General features: G+C 41.0%; 2 long non-coding RNA genes across 2 annotated transcripts; both read left to right on the top strand.

Annotated features, from left to right (window-relative positions):
- The first annotated feature begins 6,911 nt into the window (after positions 1 to 6,911).
- Positions 6,912 to 7,498, top strand: LOC125383579. Its single transcript, XR_007222824.1, has 2 exons — positions 6,912 to 7,084; positions 7,437 to 7,498. It is a non-coding gene; the product is annotated as an uncharacterized LOC125383579 (long non-coding RNA).
- A 7,653-nt stretch (positions 7,499 to 15,151) lies between these two features.
- Positions 15,152 to 15,889, top strand: LOC125383578. Its single transcript, XR_007222823.1, has 2 exons — positions 15,152 to 15,475; positions 15,828 to 15,889. It is a non-coding gene; the product is annotated as an uncharacterized LOC125383578 (long non-coding RNA).
- Positions 15,890 to 22,653: the final 6,764 nt, after the last annotated feature.

The raw sequence follows: 22,653 nt of genomic DNA, 5'->3' as shown, positions 1-22,653 counted from the left end.
ATTTCAGCCAATCAGCGGGTTCGGATAATATGAGCTAGGGGATTCCGTCAGGGGATGCCCTCGTGACGAGTTTGACAGGTGTTGTTGATACCGGCTCGTGCTCTAACGGTTTACCTGGCTGGCGATGTTAATTAATATCTCGCCACGATGCTCGCCGGCGTGTTTCGCACAGCTTAGCAGAACTGCCGAGAAAGCATACCCACCTGGCTTATAGTTTATTGGACAAGGTGTCACTGTAGATATCGATCAAGCATAGAAAATGGAAAAGTAAAGCGCTAATTGAACAGCTGATTCGGCCGGGTACTTTGAGGCGGAGTGCAATGCGTTTGTTATCAATCGGTGACGTCAGCACAGAACAATGTAATCGTCTTGTTCTAGTTGGTGAAATAATGTTTGAAATGTGAAACAAAAATGGAGCAGTGTTATGAAGTACAGAGAGGATGTATCACAGCCGGATTGTTAATTTCATACGTATGTTTTATGGCATCAGCTGATCACGTGATAATGTAATTACGGTTGAGGAAGAGACCGGAGCTTTAAAACGTACAGATTGTCCGAGACCATATATATATAACGTGTGTGGTGGGTCTGGTCTCGGACAATATGAGGAATTAGACGGAAATGATACTGTTTTGTTTATTTGGTGTTGTATTCCAGACAATCCCGTGATTGGTATATGAGCACCGTAACGTTCCACGTCGTCGAGGTACACGCGTCAACCACGTCGCCGAATTATAGTCCGCCCACGACATGCATATCCTGGGACCCTATCATGAACCACGACCTTTATCCTGACCCACATTCTGCATATCCTGGGGAGCTATCCTGACCCACATTCTGCATATCCTGGGGACCTATCCTGACCCACATTCTGCATATCCTGGGGAGCTATCCTGACCCACATTCTGCATATCCTGGGACCCTATCATGATCCACGACCTTTATATCATAGAGAGCTATCCTGACCCACATTCTGCATATCCTGGAGAGCTATCCTGACCCACATTCTGCATATCCTGGGGAGCTATCCTGACCCAAGACTTGCATATCCTAGGGAGCTATCCTGACCCACAACCTGAATATCCCGGGGAGCTATCCTCACCCACAACCTACATATCCCAGAGAGCTATCCTGACCCACAACCTTCATATCCTGGGGAGCTATCCTGACCCACAACATGCATATCCTGGGGAGCTATCCTGACCCACGACCTGCATATCCCGGGGACCTATCCTGACCCACAACATGCATATCCTGGGGAGCTATCCTGACCCACAACCTGCATAGACTGGTAACCTATCCTCACCCACAACCTACATATCCCGGGGAGCTATGCTGACCCCCAACCTGCATATCCTTGGGAGCTATCCTGAACAACGACCTGCATATCCTGGGGAGCTATCCTGACCCACGACCTGCATATCCCGGGGAGCTATCCTGACCCACAACATGCATATCCTGGGGAGCTATCCTGACCCACAACCTGCATATCCCGGGGAGCTATCCTGACCCACAACCTGCATATCCTTGGGAGCTATCCTGACCCACAATCTGCATATCCTGGGGAGCTATCCTGACCCACAACCTGCATATCCTGGGGAGCTATCCTGACCCACATTCTGCATATCCTGGGGAGCTATCCTGACCCACGACCTGCATATCCTGGGGAACTATCCTGACCCACGACCTGCATATCCTGGGGAACTATCCTGACCCACGACCTGCATATCCTGGGGAACTATCCTGACCCACGACCTGCATATCCTGGGGAACTATCCTGACCCACAACATGCATATCCTGGGGAGCTATCCTGACCTAAGACCTGCATATCCTGGGGAGCTATCCTGACCTACGACCTGCATATCCTGGGGAGCTATCCTGACCTACGACCTGCATATGCTAGGGAGCTATCCTGACCCACGACCTGCATATCCTAGGGAGCTATCTTGACCAACGACCTGCATATCCTGGGAACCTATCATGAGCCACGACCTGCATATCCCGGGGAGCTATCCTGACCCACGACCTGCATATCCCGGGGAGCTATCCTGACCCACGACCTGCATATCCTGGGAACCTATCATGAGCCACGACCTGCATATCCTGGGGAGCTATCCTGACCCACGACCTGCATATCCTGGGGAGCTATCCTGACCCACGACCTGCATATCCTGGGGAGCTATCCTGACCTACGACCTGCATATTCTGGGGAGCTATCCTGACCCACAACCTGCATATGCTAGGGAGCTATCCTGACCCAAGACCTGCATATCCTGGGGAGCTATCCTGACCCACGACCTGCATATGCTAGGGAGCTATCCTGACCCACGACCTGCATATCCTGGGGAGCTATCCTGACCCACGACCTGCATATGCTAGGGAGCTATCCTGACCCACGACCTGCATATCCTGGGGAGCTATCCTGACCCACGACCTGCATATGCTAGGGAGCTATCCTGACCCACGACCTGCATATCCTAGGGAGCTATCCTGACAAACGACCTGCATATCCTGGGAACCTATCATGAGCCACGACCTGCATATCCCGGGGAGCTATCCTGACCCACGACCTGCATATCCTGGGGAGCTATCCTGACCCACGACCTGCATATCCTGGGGAGCTATCCTGACCTACGACCTGCATATCCTGGGGAGCTATCCTGACCCGGAATCACTGCAGGTATATTGTGTCTTGGTTGATTGTGACTCGCTTTCGCCTGTATAGTCCATTAATTTTAGAATATTTCACGACATGTTTTTTTTAATTAATTCTCTTAAATGTGGGTCTCCAGCAACCCATGCTTGCCGTAAATGGTAACTATGCTTGTCGGGGGAGGCAACAAACGGGATCGGTTGGTCAGGCTTGCTGACTTGGTTGATGCATTTCATCGTATCCCAATTGCGTGGATCGATGCTCATGATGTCAATCACTGGTCCAGACTCGATATTTACAGCCCGCCGTCATTTGGCAGGAATATTGCTGAGTGCGGCGTTAAACCACAAACATACCAAACCAATCCCACCTTCTTATAAGCGATACATGACGGACACGCGGTAAAGCGAATGTGTGGATACCACGTGACTGCGTGTAACTGAGCGGCTTGCACGAGGTGCACGTGCCGAGCGGAACTGACTTGAGCACGTGTCATAAAGCTGAGGAGAAGACGAGATGTGCGACTCCGATACGGCGGTTTGCTCAAAATAGGTTTCTCAAAGTCCGTGAAAATCGCAAAGAAACTTACAACGGCGCGACGATTTTCTTTTTTGATTTGGTGAGCCGTGAAGAGAAAAGCAACCATTTTCTTCGAGGGCTACTGCAGCAACCCGCCTATATTGATGAGCAGACGATTTGTGAACAAACTGGTCAATTGTGACATTCTCATTTTTACGCGTTTTGCATGGTTCAAATGTGTAAAAGTTTTTTTTTTGTATATGTTATAATGTGAATGACGTCGGCGTAAAAGATATAACTTGACAAAAAGTCAATTTTAAACTAAAAATATATAGTTTTCACATCTCAACCCCACCCTTCTGTTTGTTATGACTAGGGATCCTAGACGATTGTGTAGTCTTGCCTTCTGATGAATAAGAGAAGACCACTATTAGATATAGCATTGAAAAAATGTTTCATCAATTTTTTTTTTCAAATATACATTCATTGCGGGATAAATTACTTCGATAGGTGTTGAGAATTAACTGTTACTTGCAAACTCCTCACAGCGATAGTACGTTCCCGGAGCTCTCTCTACTATCGCTGCCACCAGCCAAAACTCCCCACTGTGAATAGGTGGCCACAACCATGCTTGGAGTTGAACTCGCAACCGAATGACCGTTATGTTTACAAAACAAGTGACGACTGTCGTGACGCCGAATACACTTATCGCTGCTAAATTACTTTCTTCGTTTGTCAATTTGAATTTCTGTTTCATTAAAACTATCGTGTTATTGATATAGTAAGAATGTAAGGGAGAAGTTGGTTGATTTTCCGTTAGTCTGCAATCTCGAACCAATCTGATTATCAAAACAACAAAGTAAATTCATCTGGAAAACATGGTCAGTCGTAAACCTTTTCAAATTGAAATATGATGGCATTCCCAAAGACATAAACAAAAGTATAAACGTTACTACATATGGGGTTGGAGGGCAAATTTCAAGATTCCTGTAATTGCCGCGCCCACACTGGTGGCAGCGAGCTTGTGTTACTTGAATGAAAGGGGGGTAACTCTTGTATCTATCTGTTACAGTTGGCTTATTCACTCACCTGAAAAAATTACAAAATCAGATTTTAGTACCGAAATAATGCAATTAATCTTTTCATTAAATATATTTTCACCCCAGTACACAATAAGAATTTGTCTGAATAATGATAAAGCAATGTTTTTAGAATAATGGAAGACTCTGCACACACCACTGTATGGAGCTCAGGGGCGTCTGCTACACCAAAAAATGATATTTCCTTACAACTATTAATGAATGACTTTACTTAATGAATTCATTACACAGTGGCCTCAGAAGAATAGTATTTAGAGTTATATCCCCTTACTGTCTCGACAACTTATTTTATAGCAGTTCGTGCCTTAAGCACCTCAAATGAATGGAATATGAACTCACTGTTCCTTACTGGAAAGGTATGCAGATAATGTAGGACTTCACCACACAGTCTGGATATATTTATCTACCAAACTTAATAAAATAAAGTTATCATGGCTCACCAATGTGTGCATCCACTCACCAAACCAGTTACCACAAAGTGCAAGTTTTGAATATAAAACCGATGCGCAAATATTAAGGGTGTATATTTACATACTAATTATCATAATTACCATAAAATAGAAAGTAATCAATTTGAAGCGTTTCAAAGTGGTTTGAAGAGTAATAAAAGAATATGCATGTACGTTTTATGTAACTGATATTAATATATGTCTTTACATCATATGTATGTTTGTAATGTTTGGCCAAATATTTCAACATATTTTTGAAGGAAGTTGCAATCAATTAATTGACTGTGAATTTATCATTCATTTAAATATTCACATGCCTGTGTTTCACAAAATCCATCCAATGAAATAATTTGTTTGTTTGTTTGCTGTTTAAAGCCGGACTCAGCAATATTCCAGGTAAATGTCGCCGGTCTCTAAATACTTGAGTCTGGACCAGACAATCCTGTGATTGACATCATGAACATCGATCTACGCATTTGGGATATGATGACATGCACCAACCATGTCAGCGAGCCTGGACACCCAATCCCGTTAGTGGCCTCTGACGAGCATTGGTTGCTGAAGATCACTTTTAACCTGGATTTGATATTACCATGACAACTTGAAACATATATTGGTAATCATCTAGTCAGCAAAATACAGTGAACATGCATATTGTAAATTTTGTATTTGTTTACACAGTATTCAGTATCACAGATTGATGTCTGGATCTACGTCATAGCAGGTTTAGGCTGTGTTACCACTGATGTCAGTGATTGAATTAAAGTTCGTTCAACATGTAGACCATGCCAAGATCTGTCACATATTTATGCATACATTATAAGATAGCGACGCGATAAATCACAAAGAACAAAGAAGAACAAAGTGTGGTTTATTTCACGATAAAACATTCTTTTTATCATGACGTCATTTCTGTGAATCGAATATGCGCTCGCAACTTGATGACGTCATATATTGGATGACATTATTTTTTAGAGGGAAGTGTTCAGTGAGATGTTCCCCATAGATGTAGCTGAGCCACACAGATAATGGCAGTGGCAGAACGATCACACCCAAAAGTGGGAGACATATATGACAATCAGTATTAAGAGAAATGGTACAGATAATGGACGTGAGGATTGCGAGAATATGCTGGATATACCAAACTTAACACACCTGTTCGTAAAATGGACTTGTGTGACATTTCTGAAGTCAGTTTCTTTCAGGGAGTCGTTATTATTAACATTTGGGTAATTTCTTTTAACCCTCTTGGTGCCACGGGACGATATATGGTCCCTCACTTTTCACACCCGCATAGTGCCAAGGGACTTTATATGGTCCCGAGAAAATGCCCTTTTTAAACCGTGAATTCAGATATCAAACACTGAGTGCACAAAGTCAAAATTATAACCATCATCACCCAATCATCTTAGCTTTAACATCGTGCAACTCATACTTTCTAGAATGCTACGGATGCTGTCGATGGTACACGCGATACAAACATAATACAACTACTGAATACATCAACATAACTTCTACAATGATGCCAGCAATACCTTTTTGTATTTGGGTTAACCACTTATGGATATGATCTGCTGTAAAGTTCGATTTCGATTTGTTTTTCCTTTCATTGAAACTGTGATAATGGCGCTGTGATTGGTTTGCTGAAATAGTATTTTCCAAGAGTCTAATGTACATGTGGCCGATGTAGTTTTTGTATATATTTGTTTTAATTTCATTTTAAGTTTTTAGGTATATTTATCATATATAACTAGTTGTCCGTTTCAGTCAGCTATAACAAAGTGTATCTGACCTGTCTTACCTACTAACTGCCCCATGGCCAGAAGCTTCATTTGCTGATTGGCCAAGCTAACACCTATTGTTAAACTGCATGCTTTGATTACACTGCATACTCTCTCAGCACATAAACTGACAGAACTGCTCAGACCAGCAAAGTGTAAAGAGAGAATATTAAATCAGGTGAGTTAAATAGTTATAATCTCTATCTTGTGTTGTATTTAAATAATACAGTATGTTCAAAGTGTTATATGAAGTAAACTAAATGTATGTAATTTAACATAAATGTTGATTTATGTCTAAATATTTAAATCTGCATAGGATAAGCTAAACATCCATACTTTATCACTAAAATGTATTCTATCACTTCAATGAAATATGTGTGAAAGTGTTTTACCTCAAGAGTGTTTGTAATGTAGAGATTTAGATGTGATACAATGCAAATCATTGTAAAGAAAATGTGTGTATTACTTTGTTCAATATATTAAATGTTAAATAGTGTTTTAGTCTATGTATTGTTTATTCAGATAATCTATGGTGTTGCCATATAGGCAGTTGGGATCCACACCCTTGTATCACCCACAGGGTATGCATTGTGTTATTTATATTTGTCTAAGACTTACAATGTAATCTAATTGTGATGACCACATTTAATGTAATATCATATCATTAATTTCTGTCTTAAAGTATTGTATATGTTTATGCAGAATTTGTAAGCGTTATGCATTTATATTATGTATATATATTGTGTATATATTATAGTCAAATGAAAGTCAAGGAGTTATCTCCCTTGAATGTCGGTATTGTTGATCATGTACATCTTGTGTTTAATGGATGACTAATATATGTAACTAATTACTTGTAATAAGCCTATGCTGTGTATCTAGCATTAATGATAATGTTTTACTTAGTATTTATTGTGTTATTATGTGTTTCAGGGTGTATGATATATAGATCCTTATCACACTCGACGCATCGCAATAAAGACCTCAACCCCGTAGCATGTGTTTGTTCGCTATAAAAAGACCTTCACTAAACTGCTACAAAATGGAGCCCCCAGTGAGGATCTTGCGGAAGGATGCTTGTGTGAGCCACTACGTGGGATGTGCACCTATTCATTCTTGGAGGGTCCGGGTCTGTCAGTTCGTCCACTCATCATGTGCTCTACGGTATTTGAGAGTTACTTGTGTGTAATGACTTGATGTTCAGTCATGACCATGTGTCATATGCTGTATCGCATACTGTGACAGTTTGTCTACATAAACTGAATTCTAAAGACATTTGAAGTTTGATAAATTCTGATTAATTATATATTACTCATATCTATATGATGTAATTTTTCATCTTTGCCTTGTTTGATATTTGTCATAGATATTTTGCTGTATTCACACAGCATTTAAAGCTAATGATAAGCTGTGTTTACTGATTTGATATCAGTCATGTATGACATGTACATTGTTCTCTCTGTTATACTTTCAATATATTAGGCCTTGAGTGTAAATATTTTTTGCTTGCGTCATACATGTTGTTGTAATATATTTTGCTTCAGCCACGTTGGTACCAACTCTTTCAACACTTGTGTAATTTAGCTTTAGTAGCTGTGTATTGTTATTGCATATTTTTATATTTTCTGGCCAGATAAATTAGCTATCATGTAGTCTTTGACAATTATTTATTTTATCTTATTCCTTGGTGATCACCATTAGTTATCCTTAGCGTTTCGAATCCGGATTACCCCTTTTATGTTTCTAGGTTTGTCAGCACCATGTCCCTGTGTCAATGGGTTTCACCAAAGTGGTAACTGTCTGAGACCTGCATCACTTGTGGTTATTCCCCCACATTAAGCTGATACGCTGTGATATAACTTGAATACTGTTGATAACGGCGTTGAACCCAAGTCAGTTACTCTTTAGTTACTCTTTAGTTACTCTTTAGCTACTCTTAGTTACTCTTAGTTACTCTTAGTTATTTTAGTTTTCTTAGTTCATGTGTTCATTGCTGTTTGTGTATCACTATAAGTACATCTGCATACCCTGAGTATTGTAATACTGCATTAGTTTAGTGAGTTCCCAGTTATCATAATATGAGTATGAGCGTGTGATTTATTGCTTTCATTTTTTCTGTTAAATAAACCTTTAAATAATAAAGCATAAATAGGTATTTATTAAAATGTAATCATGTAAGTGTTCATATTCTGACAGCCTGACGACAGACTCAGTAAGCACTACTTTACTGCACTGTTACTAACACATTCCCTATTCCTATGTCGTATTGTGTTGTCTTGTATTTCTGTTTTGTTTCTACATTTAGCCAACATGAATTAGTCCTATTTGGTAAGTAAGTCTCACTTGTCAGTTATCCAACTGCAACCGTTTTCTTTCCACGTGTATTGTTATTACCCATAATAACAACTTCCTTTTTTTTCTCACCCTAGCTATATCTTCTTTCGGGTGTTACATCACGTGGTCATAACTACATAAGTCATCATGTGACTATAGTATATACAAGTTTGTTCGTTTGACGGTTTACACATCAGACTTGTGTTATCTTTCACACGATTTGACGGTTTACACATTTGATTTGTGTCTTCTTTCATACGATCCATTCATTTGTTTTTGTGTATATGAAATACTCATGGGCTTCCCGGAGCACTCTCACTGATTTCTGTCTTTAACCATGGAACTCGGAGAGGAAGAATTGAAGAGCTTACTTACAGTCTTTGCCAAGATGGGGATGTCTCCTAAGGTTGACACCCCTGAGGACCTTAAGACTTGGATTTCAGGTGTCGCACAACAGGAAGGTCCACTTGTGTTAGAGTCTGGAGCGGCTGCACAGACTGATTTCAAGCCTTATACCATGTCAGGGACTGGTATACCACAGCCTCCTGTCGCAACTTATCATCATTTCCCTAAGTTACCTTTCTTTAGCGGCGAATCAGGCAAGGATACTCCATATGATCTGTGGAGATACGAGGTTGATTGTATCCTACAGTCGGGAACACATACACCTGATATTATTTTGCAGGCTATCCGGAAGTCATTGAAGGGTGAATCTGCTTTGATTGCCATGAAGCTTGGTCACACAGCTCATATTGATGAACTTCTGGCAAAGATTAGGTCTGCTTTTGGGACACTTAGGAGGCGAGAGACTCTTATGTCGGAGTTCTACGGTGCCACTCAAGGGGAGAATGAAGACGTCTCTGCATGGGGTTGCCGACTGGAGAATCTCATTTATCAGATTTCTTCACAGCGTTCACTCAGTTTGAGTGAACAGGACGATATGTTGAGGAGCAAGATGTGGGATGGACTTAAGCCTGCTTTGAAGAGTTTAGCTGCCCACAAATATGATGTCATCACTCATTTTGATGAGCTCCGTTTGTGCTTGAGGGAGATTGAGTTTGACCTGGACCGTGGAAAGTCAGATGTGCTGAAGAACAAGAAGTCTGCGACTGTGAAGATGGCTTCTGCCTCTGACTCTTCTGCACCTGCTACGAGGAAGGAAGTGTTAGACTTGCAGGCCATGATGAAAGAGATCAAGACAGAGTTAGCAGAGTTGAAGGAACATCATCAACAATCAGCACAGGTGTTCCAGCAATACCGTTCTCCCAGTGCTCAAGGATCTTGGAACTCTTGGAAGGGGAGTAAACAGACTGGTCCTTATGACACTCAGACATCAGGTGGTTTCAATCAGCCAGGATACACTACCCAGAAACCATACCCATCTCAACAAATGCCTTTACGTCAACACCCTCTACCACCACAGCCTGCACCTGTACCTCCTTCTATGCCACAAGGATACCGAAGACATGGACAGGACTCCAGTCATCGAGAGCCTCCTACATGCTTCAGATGTGGATGTCCTGGACATATTGCTATAGGCTGCCGTGTTCGACTGGACCACTTAAGGCGTCCTTTAAACTTGGACAGGCCTATGGGAAGGGGTCACCCTTAGGCTCATTCAGACACCCCACATCAAGTAAGGTACCGGATGAGTTAATAGGTCATGCAAATGAGGTCAACATAGAAATTGAAGGTGTGCCTGTCAATGCTTTGCTTGACACTGGGGCCACTGTCTCAATTATTTCTGAATCTTTTTACAGGGAACATTTGCATACTATTCCTATTGAACCTCTCTGTGGTATCTTAGACATAGAGTGTGCTGGAGGAAAACAACTTCCTTATCTTGGATATGTGAGAGTAGGTGTGTCCATTACAGGAGGAGGAGTCAATGACGAGGATCCTGTATCTTGTTTATTACTGGTAGTCCCTGATACAAGATACAATTCAAGAGTTCCAGCGCTTCTTGGAACAAATGTGTTGAGCTGTTTGCTTGAGGACTGCAGGACAATCCATGGACAAAGGTTTCTCCAGAAAGCCGCCTTACACACTCCTTGGTATCTGGCTTACAGGACCATAGTGTTGCGTGATAAGGAACTTGCAAGGAATGGAAGTTGTCTTGGCCTGGTAAAGAGTACAGAGGACAAGAGTTTGATCATCCCTCCTAACAGCAACATTCAGATTAAAGGACGGGTCACCAAGGGAATGACATCCCCAGCGGTGTGTGCTCTGTTACAGCCAACAGCACATGCTTCATTACCAGATGACCTTGACATTGCCCCTACCCTCATCACTTATGACAGCTCAAGGCGAGACACAGTTGATGTTCACATCTCCAACATAACAATGCGGACAGTTGTCATTCCTCCCAGAGCATTGTTGTGTGAAGTACAGCCTGTTACTATACAGAAGCCTCCCACTGGTCAACCTGTTGAACCAGAGGATCTTATGGATCAAGTGGAGATTGACAGGACAGATCTGACTAGACTGCAGTTAGGACAAGGACTTGATGTCATTATGCGTTTTGCTGACATATTCTCCAAGCATGATGAGGATATTGGACACAGTAGCATGGTGCATCACAGGATTGATTTAGTTGATGACACTCCATTCAAACAGCGACACAGAAGAATACCACCATCCATGTATGATGAAGTCCGGAACCATCTACAAATTCTTTTGTCAGCTGGAATCATCAGGAAGTCTCACAGTCCTTGGGCGTCTAATGTAGTCTTAGTTCGCAAAGGCAATGGACAGCTGAGGATCTGTATAGATTATCGCGAACTTAACAATCGGACCATAAAGGACTCATATGCGCTGCCGCGGATTGAGGAATTATTAGACTGTTTGGGAGGTAATAAATTCTTCTCCGTCTTGGACATGAAGAGCGGATATCATCAAGTTGAGGTCGAAGAAGACCATAAACAACGGACAGCTTTCACTGTAGGACCTCTTGGATTTTTTGAATATAATCGGATGCCATTTGGACTCTCAAATGCGCCAGCGACATATCAACGCCTTATGGAGCAGTGCCTGGAAGGTCTACATCTTAATATATGTCTCATATATCTTGATGACCTGATAATATTTTCCAGAACCTATGAAGAGCATGTTGAGAGACTACAGCTTGTGTTTCGGAGACTTCAGGAATGTGGCTTAAAACTTGCAGCAAAGAAGTGTAAGTTCTTCAAGAGGAAAGTCAGATATGTTGGATATATCGTCTCAGAACACGGAATCGAAGCTGATCCAGAGAAACTTGACAAAGTCAAGAACTGGCCTAGACCTACCACACCAGAAGAAGTCAGAATATTTCTTGGGTTTGCCGGCTACTACCGGAAGTTTATTAAGGATTTTTCCAAGATAGCGAAACCTTTATCAGAACTGATGCCCAAGTCTGCTTCAAAGAAACCACGACGACCACCCACCGATGTAAACTGGATATGGGATGAAGATCAGGAGAATGCCTTCACTGAACTGAAGAATCGTCTCTCCACCCCACCAGTACTTGGATACGCTGACTACTCAAAGCCATTTGAACTACACACAGATGCCAGTGGTCATGGATTGGGTGCAGTGCTGTATCAACATCAGGAAGGGAAGTCACGGGTCATTGCCTATGCAAGTAGAGGACTAAGCCGATCTGAGAGAAACTACTCAGCACACAAGCTTGAATTCTTGTGCCTGAAGTGGGCTATCTCGGAGAAGTTCCACGACTACTTGTATGGACATGACTTTTTGGTCGTCACCGACAACAACCCTTTGACCTATGTGTTAACAAGTGCTCGACTGGATGCAACTGGACATCGATGGCTAGCGTCTCTATCCAGTTATAACTTTAGCCTCAAGTATCGACCTGGAAAAGCCAATACTGATGCTGATGCTCTGTCACGTCTACCAGAGAAGAACACAGATGAAATGGAACAGATTTCAAGGGATTCTGTTGAAGCCATTTGTAATTCTGTACATATCACCAACTTAGTGGAAAGTTTGTGTCTATCCACTGATGTTGTAGATCATGAAGATCTGGATTTGACGGGTGACAGATGTGACCAGAATGCCAGGGATTGGAGACACACACAAGCGAAAGACCAATTACTTGTGGAGATCATAGACCACTTGCGGAATGGGACGAGACCAGACAGAACTCAGTTTCTACGGGACCAAGAGATGACTACTCTGCTTAAAAGCTACAAACAGTTCAAGCTCAAAAGAGGAGTTTTATACAGAGTCACCAATGTCAATGGAGCTGATCACGACCAGTTGGTTCTTCCATCTAGATGTCGCACTGCGGCTATGAGGAGTTTACACGACAATGTTGGACATCCTGGCAGAGACAGGACAATATCACTATTGAGAGATAGATTTTACTGGCCAGGAATGTCTCGTGATGTTGAAACTCACCTGCATAATTGCGAGAGATGTTTGAAGAGAAAAACACCAACCAACATCAGAGCCCCATTGATAAGTATTGAGACAACAGAACCTTTGGAACTTGTTTGCATGGATTTTCTTACCTTAGAACCATCAAAAGGAGGAGTAGAACATGTTTTGGTTGTGACTGATCACTTTACTCGTTATGCACAAGCATACCCAACCAAGAACATGACTGCTAAGACAACAGCTGAGACTTTCTTTTCGAACTTCATAGTTCATTACGGTCTACCCAAGAGAATTCACTCGGATCAGGGAGCCAACTTCACCAGCAAGATAATGCAAGAGTTATGCCAGTTATTGAACATCGACAAGTCCCGCACAACACCTTACCATCCAATGGGCAACGGGATGTGTGAGCGATTTAATCGTACCCTATGCGACATGCTTGGCACTCTTAATCAGGACAGGAAGAAGAATTGGAAGGCTCATGTAGGACCACTCGTCCATGCCTACAACTGTACCCGCCACGAATCAACATCAACAGCTCCATTCTATTTGATGTTCGGGAGACACCCTAGACTACCTGTGGATTTAGCTTTTGGCTTGGACATAGAGACACAAGGTACCAAGTCCACCACCGAGTACACCAAGTCATTGAAAGATCGCCTCAGACAAGCCTATGAGCTAGCTACTACAGCAGCAATGAAATCACAATCCAAGCAGAAGATTGGCTATGATCACAGAGCCAGAGCAGCCATGTTAGAGCCAGGAGACCGGGTCTTAGTGAAGATCGTTGCCTTTGAAGGTAGACATAAGTTAGCTGACAAGTGGGAGGAAGATGTTTATGTCGTGCTACGCCGACCCAACCCATCCATACCAGTCTTTGAAGTTGGTAAGGAAAATGGTGAGGGGCGGAAGAGAATTTTGCATCGTAACCTCCTGCTGCCAGTTGGTTCTATGCCTAGCCTTGGTGTGCCAATACCCAAACCAAGACGACAGAGGACACTGCCAGTAGCACCAGTTGCTAGGACAACAGAAAGCAACGATGATGTTTCATCGGATGAGGATACTGTTGTTGAGTATGCCCACCCTCCACAAGCTTCAGTGTCCACTGATATACCAGTGGATGGGCCAACTGAAGAGGAACCATCAGAGACTGTATCTGAAGGAGATGGAACTCCTATTGCAGAGGGGGAGGAAGAGCCAACTGAGGATGCTGTTCAGCATGTTGAGCAGATTCGTGAAGAAGATGGCGCTACTGGGACAGATCATGATGATGACAATGATGATGAAGAAAGAGAGCAACAGCCAACTCCAGAGATAACCACTCCGGTTCCACGTCCACGGCAGTCTACTAGGACCCGGACACAGCCGAAATGGATGAAGAGTGGAGAGTTTGCTCTCTCTGCAGTTGCAGATCGGGACTGGCGTACGCGAGCCAACTTTCTCAGCTCACTTCAAGCTGACGGATTGTTCCGAGAACAGCAGCACCGACTTTCTGATGCCATCTTGGATCTTGTCACTGGCAAGGTAAAGTGACGTGGACGTCATTTTTCGATGGAGGGAAGTATGTGGCCGATGTAGTTTTTGTATATATTTGTTTTAATTTCATTTTAAGTTTTTAGGTATATTTATCATATATAACTAGTTGTCCGTTTCAGTCAGCTATAACAAAGTGTATCTGACCTGTCTTACCTACTAACTGCCCCATGGCCAGAAGCTTCATTTGCTGATTGGCCAAGCTAACACCTATTGTTAAACTGCATGCTTTGATTACACTGCATACTCTCTCAGCACATAAACTGACAGAACTGCTCAGACCAGCAAAGTGTAAAGAGAGAATATTAAATCAGGTGAGTTAAATAGTTATAATCTCAATCTTGTGTTGTATTTAAATAATACAGTATGTTCAAAGTGTTATATGAAGTAAACTAAATGTATGTAATTTAACATAAATGTTGATTTATGTCTAAATATTTAAATCTGCATAGGATAAGCTAAACATCCATACTTTATCACTAAAATGTATTCTATCACTTCAATGAAATATGTGTGAAAGTGTTTTACCTCAAGAGTGTTTTTATAAGCTTTGTAATGTAGAGATTTAGATGTGATACAATGCAAATCATTGTAAAGAAAATGTGTGTATTACTTTGTTCAATATATTAAATGTTAAATAGTGTTTTAGTCTATGTATTGTTTATTCAGATAATCTATGGTGTTGCCATATAGGCAGTTGGGATCCACACCCTTGTATCACCCACAGGGTATGCATTGTGTTATTTATATTTGTCTAAGACTTACAATGTAATCTAATTGTGATGACCACATTTAATGTAATATCATATCATTAATTTCTGTCTTAAAGTATTGTATATGTTTATGCAGAATTTGTAAGCGTTATGCATTTATATTATGTATATATATTGTGTATATATTATAGTCAAATGAAAGTCAAGGAGTTATCTCCCTTGAATGTCGGTATTGTTGATCATGTACATCTTGTGTTTAATGGATGACTAATATATGTAACTAATTACTTGTAATAAGCCTATGCTGTGTATCTAGCATTAATGATAATGTTTTACTTAGTATTTATTGTGTTATTATGTGTTTCAGGGTGTATGATATATAGATCCTTATCACACTCGACGCATCGCAATAAAGACCTCAACCCCGTAGCATGTGTTTGTTCGCTATAAAAAGACCTTCACTAAACTGCTACATACATGGTACATGCTGTGATTGTAGAAGATAATTGATAACCAATTGTGTATGCATATATATCATCAAATACACATTACTAATCTCTTCAGAAAATGGAATATATTATAGCTCGTATTTCAAACATTCTGCCATGGATATTAGATCTAATATTAATATTAGATTTAAAATTACTGATGTACACTGTACTCTCGATTAACGTATGATAATCTATTGCAAGTCTTCAACTCTTATTTGATATGTCATCTGAAATGTCAGCAATGAGTAAACTTAATTTTATTTCGTTACAATCTGCAATTTTATTCGAATAGGCTTATAGACGGTCGGTGATTTATTTTCTTATGACTAAAAACTGTATGTATACGTATTTATACTTATGATTGTAATATTTCTGCCAATGTTAAAAGGGGGAATTCAAGAAAAAAATAGTAATAGACACTACAGGTGCGGGACCAGTTGGTGTACAGTTTTGAAGTTTGCACGAGAATGGTCAAACAAGCCTGAAACCAAAACAAACACATTTCGAATTATATAATAGCACAGCATGAACAGTTTCATAAACCTCAGTGTTAATTTTAACTATTTTTTTCTCGTGCTCAATACAAATGCTTTCAAACGAAATGTAAACACTTTTCTATCCCTGTACGTAAAATAAATGTATTATTATTCATCTAAACTACTGTTTTCTGTAACCATTACATTATCAAATGGTTAAAATTCTATGCAATACTTACAGGGTATCTGCTAATCAGATATGGGCACTCCACATAATTTTCAAAATAATTCAAATAATACCGGGCATGTCATTTCCGGGCTTGTTTTATTCTTTGAATTAATTAAAGCCGTTGCGTGCGATCTTCCTGTTTTATTATAGTTGTATTTATCAAAACCTTTATCTTCCAGATTGTCTCCATGACAGTTTTCTTACGTACCGACATGGAGAAATAAATCACATAATGAACAAAGGTTAAACTACATGGTCATGAAGTTACACATTCGGAAGTGTAAAAAATATTTACAATTTTTTATCTAATTAAAATCAATGTGAACCGTACGAATACTTCACTGAAGTCTCTCCAGACGTCCGTCACAAGTGAAGGCCGTTCTGTCTCCCTTCTTGCTATGTTCATTGATTGCAGATGCACAGAAACAAAACAATTACTGGCTTCTTTGTTTCTCTTTGTTTCTTGTGTGATGAAAAGGTTTCCGGCAACCCATGCTTGACATAAAAGGCAACTATGCTTGTCGCAAGAGGCGACTAACGGGAGTGGCATGACTCTATTTCTTCATCAAAATATCTGTCACATTATGTAAATTTGAAATCACTTTTACAGCCAGAATTTTACATCAGTAATCTCACGAATAAATCACTCAGGAGAGCATATTGTAAATTCAGAATATCGCTACACGGTTTTAAGATTAACATGCTACGAAAGTCAAAACATACAAATGAAGACTTGAGTTTATATCTATGTACCCACTGTAAAGGGAGGCAATTAGAGGATGAATTTCATGTTTTGTTTATATGTTCAAAATATTCCTCTGTCAGAAACCACTATTTGCCTTGGTTATCCAATGTCCATCCTGATAATCACAGTTTATGTAATCTACTCAACTCCAAAAATATCAACATTGTAAAGGCTTTGGGAATCTTGAAACATTCGGAAGTGTAAAAATATTTATTTTTTTTCATCTAATTAAAATCAATGTAAACCGTCCGAATACTTCACTGAAGTCTCTCCAGACGTCCGTCACAAGTGATGGACGTTCTGTCTCGCTTACTTACAATTTTCATTGATTGCAGATGCACAGAAACAAAACAATTGCTGGCTTCTTTGTTTCTTGTGTGATGAACAGGTCTTCAGCAACCCATGCTTGCCATAAAAGGCGACTATGCTTGTCGTAAGAGGCGACTAACGGGATCGGGTGGTCAGGCTCGCTGACTTGGTTGATCCATGTCATCGTATCCTAAATGCGTGGATCGATGCTCATGATGTCAATCACAGGATTGTCTGGTCCAGACTCGATTATTTACAGACCGCCGTCTTATAGCTGGAATAATGCTGAGTGCGGCGTTAAACAACAAACAAACCAAACCAACTTTGGTCATTATGTTTTAGTACATTTAATATTTATAGAGAAAGTAGAAACGTGCAAATGTTAGTGTGTATTTGTATCATTCGCTGCTGTCTTTCTTTCTTCCCCTTTTTTTTATCAGCAATATTCCAGCTATATGACGCCGGTCTGTAAATAATCAAGTCTGGACCAGACAACCAAGTGATTGACATTAGCATGGATCTACGCAACTGGGATGCGAAGACATGCATCAACCAAGTCAGGGAGCCTGACCAGACAATCCTGTTAGTCGCCTCTCACTATAAACATAGTCGCCCCCCAAAACAAGCATGGATTAATGAAGACCAGTTCTAACTCGGACCTTGACGGATACATCAAAGTCTACAGCCATGCCACCCATTACGTCATTCCGGGGGAGGCTTTCCAAAGTGCGTCAGTGACTTTGCTACACTCTAAAGAACAGCTCGATTCTTCATATATATAACTCCACAGCAGCAAATAACGCTATAAATACAGCAATTATATTTACTTCCCTCCCCCGACCCGTGAAGATCCGGGGTAGAATAGGTCTTCAGCAACCCATGCTTGCCGTAGAAGGTTACTATGCTTGTCTTAAAAGGCGACTAACGGGATCGGGTGGTCAGGCTCGCTGACTTGGTTGATGCATGTCATCGATCCCAATTGCATGGATCGATGCTCATGATATCAATCACTGGATTGTCTGGTCCAGACTGGATTATTTACAGACCGCCGTCATATAGCTGGAATATTCCTGAGTGCGGCGTTAAACAACAAACAAACAAACAAATCATAGGTGTGTTTTATTACTTGCCCGTGAATACACCCTCCGACTGATAACGGTACATCTAAATAAAACATTGTGCGGTGTTAAACAAAAAAACAAACCAACTACTTCCCTCGGCCCGGCCGTGACAGCGGTATGTTCCGCGGTGTTGGTGCTAACTTGTAACCATCTCTACCAGTAGTACTGATTTCCAGGCACAGCAAGGGCTGCCTGTAGTCAGGACAACGAAATCAGCATCCCCATGCTTGTTCCGACACTGACTGACACCCCACAATTACTTGTTTCCCGTGTTTAGACAACATCAGACTATATTACTCACCCGCTTAAGACACGACTGATTAATAACAGTAAGCTAGTATTCGGCAGTGTTTTATGCCCAAACGCTCGCCTATGTACAGCGGGAACTAGTCTCACGAACAACTCTCAACATCCCAGACCGCCTCCGTGGTCTAGTGGTAGAGCGTCCGCCCGGAGAGCGGAAGGTCCGGGGTTCGATCCCCGACCGCGTCATACCAAAAGATGTTGAAAGATGGTACTTGTTGTTACCCTGTCTGGCGCTCAGCATTAAGGGGCTAAAACAAGGACTGATCAGCTCGGAGTATACTGTGTCTGAGTGGGGTATTCATGTTAAACTGCGGCATGGTATCTCAGTGAGCTAGCACTATAAATCGGCATCAGTCCGGACTAGTACAAACAGCCACACACACATGTACATGCACGTCGCTATATAAGTGCAATAATCTTGGACGCGACGTTAAACCCAATTTCACCTCACCTCACCTCACCTCAACATCCCAGGGCATATTCAATTATTCTTCCCCGCCCTTAAGGCGGGGAAGTATACGGGAGAGGTTAATTTTGGAGCATGTAAGTCGACATGTTGGTTTCTTAGAAATTTCAAGCCACACAGTTACCGAAACGAAACATACAAATCATGTGAAATGTGCGTGAAATGTTGATGTTTATCTTTTCCAGCAATAAGAGATACTTCAAAATCGTCTTGCTATTCTGAGACTTAGCCACTTTTCGTAATACTGATAACCCATGAAATTTGTTCATTTTGTTTTTAAAAGAGTTAAAAATGATCCCATTTCGCTAAAGTTAACCGGTCTATATTTTGTAAGAATAAACTATTGCGCATTGAGCGATTATCTCCTTTAGCTATAGGCGTAGTATAGAAGTGATAAATTCACGCACTGACCTTGCATTGCTGTACATCGTATCTTATTCAAGCTATATCACTGAGAGTGAGTGATTATCTCCCTTCCCCATACAATTCAATTGCGCACTACCGTTGCAATATATCGTATGTTATTCAGGCAGCCATCGAGAAACGTTCCAGGAAGGAATTTAGGCCAAGCCTGTCACGCGCACTCAATTTTCACACTGCTATTGCAACATATTGTTCAACACGATTAAATAACAGGCTTCTAAAAAGTATGACTTTCTTCAATAAACAACACATGTAAAACAACGGGTTTGATATGAGAACTTTTTTATTAGTTGTCTTCATAATCACATGTATGGCGCTTGCTGTGCATAGTTGAGCACAGCATTGTTTTAAATACTTCACTGTATGTAATGTATGGTACATACCGTTTCATGCGGCGGTTTACGTTTCTGCATGGTTTATTGCTTTGACAAAAAAAATTAACTTCCAGCAGAGATCATACACCTGTATATGTTCTTTGCTTCTGGATACATAGGAAATCAACAGGTTGGTCTGTAGTTTGCAATTATTTTCCAAAAAGATAATACGGTTGCATGATATCTTCACGATGTTTGGGTTGAACATAGTAACATTCTTCTAAACAAATTTCCAATCTAAGCCGGAAGCAATCACAACACAAACCCAGTTAACCAAACGGAACCATACACAAGAGTGAGTGAGGTAGTTGGGTTTAACGCCGTCTTGAATAGTATTCCGTGTCAGCTTGAAGTGGGAGGAAAGTCTGAAGTGATGCAGGTCTTAGACGTTCACCACTTTGGTGAAACCAACGAGCAAGGGTTTTGTGCTGAAAACAAAATCGGGGCGAACCGAGATTCAAACACACTGTCATAGGTTTCTGGCGTGCCCAAGGGACACAACTCTGCATAGCGAATTGCAGCGCCTTCGGCGACTGGGCCAACCATGCCCCCGTAAACAACTGTAAGAAACTATTATACAACAAAGATGTTTTAGATGAGATATGTATTGCGGAACATTCCATGAAGAAACAGTGGCAATATTGCACAAACACAAACTACAAAATACATGCACAATAAACAACAATTAAAAAACACAGGAACATTCAACATTCAAAAGAGGTAGAATTTAATTTCTAAAACAAGTGTTTTATAATGATATGGAAACAATATGAGAATTGAGCAAAACTATGGTAATGTTGTACATACATGTACAAGGAATTTGTTTGTAATTGTTGATATGTTAACAGATCTTGGAAGTTGTTTCTGGATAACTGTTGGTAAACTTATTAAGAATCTGCTCCTTTTAACAGAGTGTACCAAATTCTTTATAATGATTGGGGATTATTTGTGATTCTCTTTCTTGGTTGTATTATGTAAGACAGTGCGTAATGTTGTTCATCTTCTGAGACATCACATGTTTCACAGAGACGTTGTTCAAATGGGGTTGGTGTTTTTGTATATCTACAATTTTTTCAATTTTTAGTTTGTTATTACTTAAACGAAGTTTTGAGAAAAGTGACCTCGAGTATATCTAAAAGCAGTATAACCAAACGTTAAATTTGCTTTCGCAAGCTCGCTTTTGAACAGTTATTCCACGATATTGTTTGACCATGGCACGAAGTCGATTATCAAACGCCACAAGATGGCAAATAATCGGCATGCATAACGCAGGAATGTCTTGTTATGCCATTGGTCGGAATTTGTGGTATCATCACATTGTCGTAAATATAAGCAGTTTTGTCGAGAAACATGCTCAGACCGGTGATGTACAGGATCGTCCCAGATCCGGGCGACCTGTGACGACACATCGCGAAGTCAAGGACCTTCTTCGTCTCATTCTTCCAAGTTGTTCAGTTTGTTTTTTATAATAAGTCGTAAGATGCGACAAACGGGGTCGGGTGCATCTCATCGATCCCAACTGCGTGGATCGATGCTCATGTCCATTTTGTGTAAGACCTGAAGTAAGACCTGAAGTTGAAACTGGATGTCATTTTTGTTTACACTGTCCATACTATGACAGTTTGAGACGCAAGGTTCTACCTTATTATTTTTACACAAATGTATCGTTTGATAACATTTTAACACTCTGTACATCTAAAATCCCATCAATAATTAATGTTTTTGCTAAATTTATATTTCTTCCTTGTAAAAATCGTAATAACTTCCTCATTGGCGCTGAAATTGATATCATGTATTGTATAATGGGCCGGTGGCCCCTTTACTGAAATAAAGCTCTCTCCCTCGTACCCTAATTGCGTGGATCGATGCTCATGGTGTCAATCACTAGATTTGTCTGGTCCATACTCGATTATTTAGAGACCGCCGTCATATAGCTGGACTATTGCTGAGTGCGGCGTTAGCCAACTAACAAACATACAAACAAACAAATCATAGGTTTGTTTTATTACTCGCCCGTGAATACACCCTCCGACTGATAACAGGACACCTATATTAAACATTTTGTATTAACATCACGTTCAGACGAGGCTGTTTTTGAACATCAGCCGGTCATGCGAATGTGGGAGGGTCGTCGGTAACGTCGACCCTTCTCCAAGACGTATAGTCTACTCCCGACAGACACTACTGTACTTTTACAAAACACCTGAGATGTAATGACACACTTTACGCATGTATTAGTGACTTATTTCACTC

This window comes from Haliotis rufescens, unplaced genomic scaffold (assembly GCF_023055435.1).
Source record: "Haliotis rufescens isolate VD_foot unplaced genomic scaffold, xgHalRufe1.0.p SCAF_24, whole genome shotgun sequence".
In the NCBI taxonomy this organism is placed as follows: Eukaryota; Metazoa; Mollusca; class Gastropoda; order Lepetellida; family Haliotidae; genus Haliotis; species Haliotis rufescens.
This window is presented reverse-complemented; position numbering and strand designations above follow the sequence as displayed.